This window comes from Vanessa cardui, chromosome 26, assembly GCF_905220365.1.
Source record: "Vanessa cardui chromosome 26, ilVanCard2.1, whole genome shotgun sequence".
NCBI classification, from domain to species: Eukaryota; Metazoa; Arthropoda; class Insecta; order Lepidoptera; family Nymphalidae; genus Vanessa; species Vanessa cardui.
This window is the reverse complement of record NC_061148.1, coordinates 8,665,095-8,673,817: the sequence shown is the minus strand read 5'-3', so window position 1 is coordinate 8,673,817 and position 8,723 is coordinate 8,665,095. Positions and strand designations below refer to the sequence as shown.

The following is an 8,723-nucleotide window of genomic DNA, read 5'->3' as shown; positions in this document are numbered from 1 at the left end:
GTTTGCTTTGCTGTCCTAATTTCTTTATGGTCTATAGGGTTAGCGTTTAGAGCTGAGATGGCCCAGTGGTTAGAACGCGTGCATCTTAACCGATGATTGCGAGTTCAACCCAGGCAAGCACCACTATATATACGTGCTTAATTTGTGTTTATAATTCATCTCGTGCTCGGCGGTGAAGGAAAACATCGTGAGGAATACCGCATGTGTCTAATTTCATCGAAATGACCAAACTTACAAGTTTATAAGCGAACGATATCAAAAGAAACAACCGTTCATACCCTATTAATGCTACATATTTTGCCACCCGCAGAGGAATTGATTCTTATAGGGTTGAGTTTATCTTAAATCATGAAATTAGGAGGGAATCATCCTCATCATACATCACAAGCTAAAAAGAAAATCTGTAAACCGTTGTAGTTACTAAATATATATATATATATATATATATATATATATATATATATATATATATATATATATATATATATATATATATATATATATTTAGTAATAAATATATATATATATATATATTTAGTAATAAATATATATATATATATATATATATATATTTATCCCGCAAACAATTGGCCGTCCACTGAAGGCGAAAATGCATTTAAACTGGCGTCCACCTGCTTTTGGCGTCCGTATACCGGACGCCACTTTTTTAGCCGGTGGCATTGAGGTCCTATTCATCCTAGCTAGCCGTAGTACAAAAATCGACGGAAGGTAAAAATCGCTCTAAATAGTTGCAATAAAATATTGAAAAGTTCCCGAAGAAATCACCGCGCAGGTGAGGCGCTGCCGCAGCGCGTATATCGCACACTGTATATCGAGGGGAATTCCTGACTACGGATTCGCGTATTTGGCGTCCAAAATTGCGACGTTGCCATCTCGCTCATTACTTACGCGTTACATAATACCTATTCGGTGCTTGATTATTGTTTGTTTTACATCAGTCATTTAATGTTTATAAAATATATTAATAATGAATATATGAATCCCCGAGGACTTCGTGGAAGTTTTTTTTAAATATATTACAATAATTAATATTTATATTACTTATTCATAATAATAATATAAAGTATGTCTGTCTGTCTGTTATCTTTCTTTATACGCTTAAGCTGCTGAACCGATTTAGATGAAATTTAGTATGGGGACTTTGTAGAAAAGAACATAGGATAATTTTGTCTCCAAAATTATACCTTAACGAGATAAAAAAGGAAAGTAGAAGTTTGTACAGTTCTATATCCGATAAACTGATTTAAATTAAATTTAGTATGAAGATAGGATAGTTTCCATCCACGAAATCATCCTCTAAGGGTATAAAAGGGGGTGAAAGTTTGTACAACATCTATATCAATCGTGATTGGTATTTGTACTGTTAAATCTTCTGTTATCTGTGATTGGTAGTTTTTATTATTCGGTGTAAACAAACCGGCGTAAAGCTTAGTAACTTGGTACAGAGGCCAAATAGCCATATACGGACGCCCAATAGCTGTATACGGACGCCCAATAGCTGTATACGGACGCCCAATAGCCATATACGGACGCCCAATAGCTGTATATGGACACCCAATAGCTGTATAAGGACGCCCAATAGCTGTATACGGACGCCCAATAGCTGTATACGGACGCCCAATAGCTGTATACGGACGCCCAATAGCTGTATACGGACGCCTAATAGCTGTATACGGACGCCCAATAGCTTTATACGGACGCCTAATAGCTGCATACGGACGCTCAATCAAAAAAAAAAACAGAAATCAAAATAAAATTTATTCAAATAGGCTTTAACAAGCACTTTTGAATCGTCATTTTACAATTAAGTGAAACTACCACCGGTTCGGAAAGTAGATTCTACGGAGAAGAACCGGAAAAAAACTCAGTAGTTACTCTTTTTCAACACTTAAAAAATACAAAGTCATGTTAATTAAATACAATTATTTAAATGAATATATTCAGCTTGGAAGTCAACAGATACCTCCACGCTTTTTTATCATTTATTCAATCTTGTTTCGAATAATATGCCTTTTTTACCAAAATACGAAATGGCAAAGTTAAAAATTTCTGCCGAATTTTATTATAGAATCGGATACCTTGCCCCAAGAAGGATTTATTGACTTTACGGAGTAGGAAACTTGGTGTTATAAGCTTATCCTTACTTTTAGTGCACAAACAATGATGATCACTGATTTTATCAAAGTGATCAATGTTACTGTGAATATAAATAATATCGTTGTAAATATACTGAGACGCAACAGTGAGTATTCCTACTTTTTTAAAAACATCCCGAAGAGAGTATCTAGCTCCAAGATTATAAATAAACCGGATTGCTCTCTTTTGTAAAATAAAGACAGATTAAATACCTACAGCGTTACCTCAAAGTAATATGCCATATGACGAATACTGTGAAAAAAACCAAAATATACTAGACGAGCGGTATCAACCTCAGTTAGTTGTCTAACTTTTCTAAACGCGTATGTTGCAGAGCTGAGTCTTCCTGTTAGGGATGATAAATGAGGACTCCACTAAAGTTTGGAATCCAATTCTATTCCTGAGAACACCGTAGTATCGGCTACATCAAGACGGTCACCGTTTATAGATATCTTATAATTATGCTTTCTAACATTGGGTAGGGTAAAAGCTACACATTTTGTTTTTTGAGCAATCAAAACTAAATTATTTACTGTAAACCAATTGTGTATCTGTGATAATGCACCGTTCACATCGTCATAGTCAGTTTTTTTTGTCAACCCTAAAAATCAGTGAAGTATCGTCAGCAAACAACACTATATCACAAATACCTTTAACATAAAAAGGATCATTTATATATACCAGAAATAGAAAGGGACCCAAAATTGAACCTTGTACAATAGCCGATAGATCGTGATCTTGAAGCATACATTACTATTTTAGGTGGTACTATGTGGCTGTATGCTACCAACTTTAAAATGAAAGCACTGTTCCCAGTAATTTCATTTTATTATAAATACTATCATTTTATTATCGTAAATATAAAATTTGGTAGGTAGATTTTTATGACATACAGGAAAAATAAAACACAGGCGATAACAAATGCAACAACAAAGTAATATGATAGAGAAGTCATAATTATTCCGATGAAGTTTTATGGGCAGAGCCACTTGTGCTAAGAGTGAAAATGAGAGACATCGAGATCATATTTGCGCAAACCAAATATGAATCTAATATAAAAAATTTGAAATCGCTCAAGTTTTTCGCTGATCCTCCGTGAGATCTGGATAACAGTCGTCGGCGTAATCATGGGTTAAGTTAAAGTAAAAGATTCGTATTTACACATTATAACATATCGGACATCCGTATATGTATAAGCGTTACGAATATTGGAACAAAATAAACGTTGAACTGTTTGAACAGAACAGCGATAGGAAAAGAAAGAGACAACAAACCTAAAGCTGGCAACGTCGCACTTCCAAATACAGTCCATCCTGTGAGGACGCTAAATAATCGATGCCATAGGTAAATTATGATCAATATATCTAGGATACCTTAAATGTATCATCATGGTTAGGGGTTCAAAAGTGTTTGGGCCTGACTGAAAGACGAATATCGGGGATTTTTTTTATATCGGAAAACAACGTATCCCAAGGACCTGGAAATCAAAAAATTAAGCAGTATTCATTAAGACATGTTAAGTAAATTAAGGGGAACTTGGGGACGTGGTAATGATGCACCACGTGCGTGACGCCAAAAAGGTTGTAGGATGTATATATATATATATATATTTTATATTTAGTAATACATGATGGGCAAATGGATTACTGTAGGAGGGGGGATACGAGAGATTGAGATGAGTGTTTCTCTACTCTTGATAAGGATCAGCCCGTGAGGTCGGGTTTAACACCGTAATGAGAGATTAACTAATTAAAAAGAAATTGGTTGGATTAAAGAAGTTTTTTTTTATAATTTTATAACATTATTTTATTCCAGTCTTGAATTTAAAGCATATTTTTTTTTAATATTAAACAAAATATTTTCACAAATACTATCTCGACGCTTCACAAATTTTGAAGGTAAAAATGTCGTTGTAAAACAACTCCGAGTTCATTGACCTCATAATACATTTTCAAGTTAAGGTAAATCATACAGCTTAAAAACAAGTACTTGAAACATAACCATGAAAGATTGATGTCTTCCAACAACAGCGTATAATAACCTGTTATTTATATATATTTGACACTAAGGACTGTTATAATGTGGTCTATTGTACAGTCAGAGTAAGTGCCTTCGTCAGTTTTCAAATTAATTCCTTTATCAACTCTTAGTACCTTTTAAATCTAAACATCAAATCATTGCAACGCATTCTCAATCGGTAAAGCTGATTATCGCTCATACTGAGCACACGAAAATAGATCTTAAGGTGACGAACCTTTTCTTACCGGAGTAAGGTACATTTTTTTTGTACAGTATTTTAGGTACAGTCGGGACTGTATAATATTGAACAGAAAAAAATGTGCAATACAGTATAAATGCGAAAGAAACCCTCTCTTTCTTTGGACTCGTTCACAAAACTAATGAATTTTATTGGATAAAACTTGGTATGAAGCGTACTTATGAGGTTTGCATGGCTGATGAAAAAGGGACAGAAAAATCTGATAAAAATATTTATTTAAGAAAAAAATTTGGTCATATATTTTTCTCACGCGATTCCAAAAGAAAAAGATTAGGTACCAACCACGTTTGAGCGTTTGGAAAATACACCTACAACTGACACGATAATACAATATGACTCCTCGTAAATATGGCTAGCTTGTAAGGTAAGCTAGCCAAACATCAAACCCACAGGTGCTGATACCAAATCCAGATCGGAAAAATGATCTTAACATTTTTTATGAAGCAGATCGATGTTAAGATGAGATAGCATTTCTATATTTTAAAAAGTATGTAAAGTTTGTTGGACATATCTTCGTACTATCAATCGTTTCGAATTCGACGAACCATTATATCGAGATTGAAAAGGCCACCGTGACTACTCTAAGCGGTGTCTCTATCAACGAGTTCAACAATTAATATTATAAACGAATGTTTTCTGTTGTATTATTTATAGCTCGGAAAAAAAATTGCTGAAAGTGACGAAGGCTTGCGAAGTGGTAATTTTTTATGGGAGGGTAAGCCGTTTCGTTACGTAACGCGTTACGGATCCAGTATGTCTTGCTTTCTTTCGAACAGTTTAAGTAATCTGTCGGGCGTCCCGCAACGCAGACGTTGTTATATGGTGTTGTATAGCTAAGTTTATTTAAGTTATAGAGAAGCCCGGATAGCTCAGTCGGTAGAGCATTGGACTTTTAATCCAAGGGTCCAGGGTTCAAGTCCCTGTCCGGGCGAATATACTTTTATAACTGTATTATATCAAAAACACTTTTTTACCAATCACATATTGATGTATTTTGAAAAATTAAACACAAACATTAACCTTTCTTCTATTTTTTTTTAAATTTATTACATAAAACCTCATTTCTAAATTAAGATCATTATCAATATTTAATATTTGTTGCCAAAATTAAAATTATAAAATGTTTGGACTAAATAAAAATGTATGTAAACGTCTCCGTTCTAAGCTTTAACACATGACACTAAGATTGAAAATTGAATAACAAAAACAGTTTCAAAATTAATTGAATTACTTCAATACATTTGGCAATTATTCAATCGATTTAGAAAAGTATTTATTAACCTGTTCCCTTACTTATAAAAAAGGTAACATTATTATGCTATAAATATTAATACAACATTTGGTTGTTAATAAAAAAATATATTGGAATTTTTTTTGCTATCAACAAAATGTGATACAATATGGTGCAATACTTAGGGGCATCGATTATAACGTTAACTTCAAAAGGAGACGGTCTCTCATTAGATTCTCTTTGATGGGATGGGTCTGGTTTGTGATTAAGACGGCAATATTTATTGAAATACCAATAAATGTGCATTAAATACCTCTACATTCTAAAAAAACATATATGCACATATGTTTAAGGAAGCATATGGAAAGCCAAAATGATTTGCTTACTAATATTAATTACTAAATGCTTACTGTAGACTTGAATTAACTTCCCTTTCTCAAGAATTGCAGAAAAAGATAAGCATAAGTCTCTACTTATGCTTATTCGTCGTTTAATAGTCGTTTAATAGGTAATAATGGGTCTCTACACATTATTACCTATTAAACGACAAAATTTAGAATAAATGTTTTTTCGCTCCGTTCAAGTGGTTCTAATATATTAATTATCTGTTTCTGATTATACAGATATATGTATATTGACTATAATAATTTGTTAGTAAATATATTTTTTCATTATTCATGTCTTAGGTTTGAGGTTGGTAGATACACAGATGGTGGTGGTGGTGGTGGCAGAATTACTTTGAAATTAGGCACATGCAGGTTTTTCATTATAAGCACAAATTAATCTCATTGAAATTCATTCAGGTTTGATACCGCAATCATCGGTTAACATGCACGCGTTATAACCACTGAGCCATGTCCACTCCAATGATGGTCATAGTCAAAATCTTCGGCGAGGCGACCCGTAAACCGCATCCTAGCACTAAGACCTGATTAATCACAGGGGCGAAGGTCAAAAACACGCACAAACTCACGCGCAGTGTGTGTTACTATACAAAACCCATAATGAACATGGTCGTTTATCTAACATCCAACCTTGTAACTTTCACCTCGTTATGATCCGTATTACATAGTTTTGTAATTATTACAAAGCAACCGGCGTCCGTGCATAATAACATTGGAAGTGCAACTTGGATTTTTTGCTACGAAAAGTGAAATAACTGTTTTATAATATCTCACTTTAGTTCGTCTTGCTGGAAAGGCTGTATTGGCCAATACTTGCCCAATATGGGGTAGATCGCGTAAATGTATTATTTTTTCTTTTTTTTATAAATATGAGACAACATTACATACATTACTCTGATGTAAGTAGCTGAAGCACTTGTGTTATGGAAATCAGAAGTAACGACGGTACCACAAACACCCAGACCTCAAAACAACATAGAAAACTAATGGTAATCTACATCGACTCGGTCGGGAATCGAAACCGGGACCTCAGAGTAGCGTACCCATGAAAACCGGTGTACACACCACTCGACTATGGAGGTCGTCGTTTTTGTTGAACAGTTTTTTTTTACATATTTTAGTCAGGCTTGAAGCATTTATCTTGGGTCAAGATAAACGTGGGGTGCAGGTCAGTCACCTCCTCCTCATGCACCCTGGTCAACGGGGCCGTCTTGAGCTTGCTCGTCGGCCACGGCTAAGACTGACTGAGGGATGAAGCGGGGCTGCTCCTGGTACGTTTCTGGTTGGCGTCAGGACGGACCATGTGAGTGACCTCGTTGGCTAGGACGGAGTGGGAGGGCTCTCTACTCGAGCCTCCCAGATGTTTTACATCGGCGGCGGCATGCGTAAACGCATTGCCTCCTCTTTAAACAAAAAAAAAAAAAAAAACAAATAAAAGGTTCTTTCAACTGGACGAAATGTTTTTTTTTTTATTATTGCAACGAAATCTTTACAGTTCTTATTGCTCTAATAATTTTCAGTTTAAATAACCAAGATAAATTTTATTGAACAGTAAAATCGATAATCGATACAACATAATAATTAAAGTGACGACAATCGACAGGTGACAATAAGCCACTTTGACTCACTATCCTACTGTCAAAATGTAAATTAACAAATGCACAGAGTATTGTTAAATAAAATGCTTTGTTTATTTTCAACCATCTGTATTATTATACTCTATGTTCCTGGCGGACAACAATATCGATAGATCATAATTTGTTATGAAAGTTATTTTTAATATTCGCTTTTTATGATACAGGTAGGCGGGCTTGCAAATGGATATAATGGTAAGTGGTCACCATCGCCCATACAATATAGAGCTACAAGTTTTAACCATTTCTTAGATCTCCAATGCACCACCGACCTTGGGAACTAAGATTTAATGACCCTTGTGCCTGTAGTTACACTAGTTCACTCACCCTTCAAACCGGAACACAATAATACTGAGAACTGCTCTTTGGCGGTTGAATATCTGAGGAGTGGGCGGTAACTAACCAGGCTTGCACTAAGCCTGTATGATGTTGGTACTAGTAGTTGCTTGCGGCTTCGCTCCCCTGAAGCAAAGGTACCCTATGTTCTTTATTGGAGTTTAAGTTTTCTACATACCAAATTTCATCAAAATCGGTTCATTGGTTACGTCGTGAAAGAGAGAGAGACAGGGAGAGTTACTCTCTCATTTATAATATTAGTATAGATTACATCTTCTTTTTATAGATTATAGATTACATTTCCACCAACCCGCATTAGATTCCTACAACCCGCATTGGAACAGCGTGGTGGAATATGTTCCAAACCCTCTCCTGTTAATGGGAGAGGAGGCCTTATCTCAGCAGTGGGAAATGTACAGGCATGTAACTTTACTAACTTTACTTTAAAACTATATCTTCTTTAGAAATCCACGAATGTTAGATCCCAGCTTTTTTGTCATTTTTATACTCGTACTATCAAAACCGTTTATTTTTATTGATTTTTTTTTTTATCATAAACTTTAATTAATTTAAATATTCAACAAATGTTACGTATTACCGTTACTAGTCATTTATAAATATTTATAAAAATATTTTTATTTTCTTCAAATGTAGTGACCTACTTTTTTAACCAAATTACTCAA

General features: G+C 34.6%; 1 non-coding gene across 1 annotated transcript; it reads left to right on the top strand.

Moving 5' to 3' along the window:
• The first annotated feature begins 5,293 nt into the window (after positions 1–5,293).
• Positions 5,294–5,366, top strand: Trnak-uuu. The gene has a single exon. It is a non-coding gene; the product is annotated as a tRNA-Lys (tRNA).
• Positions 5,367–8,723: the final 3,357 nt, after the last annotated feature.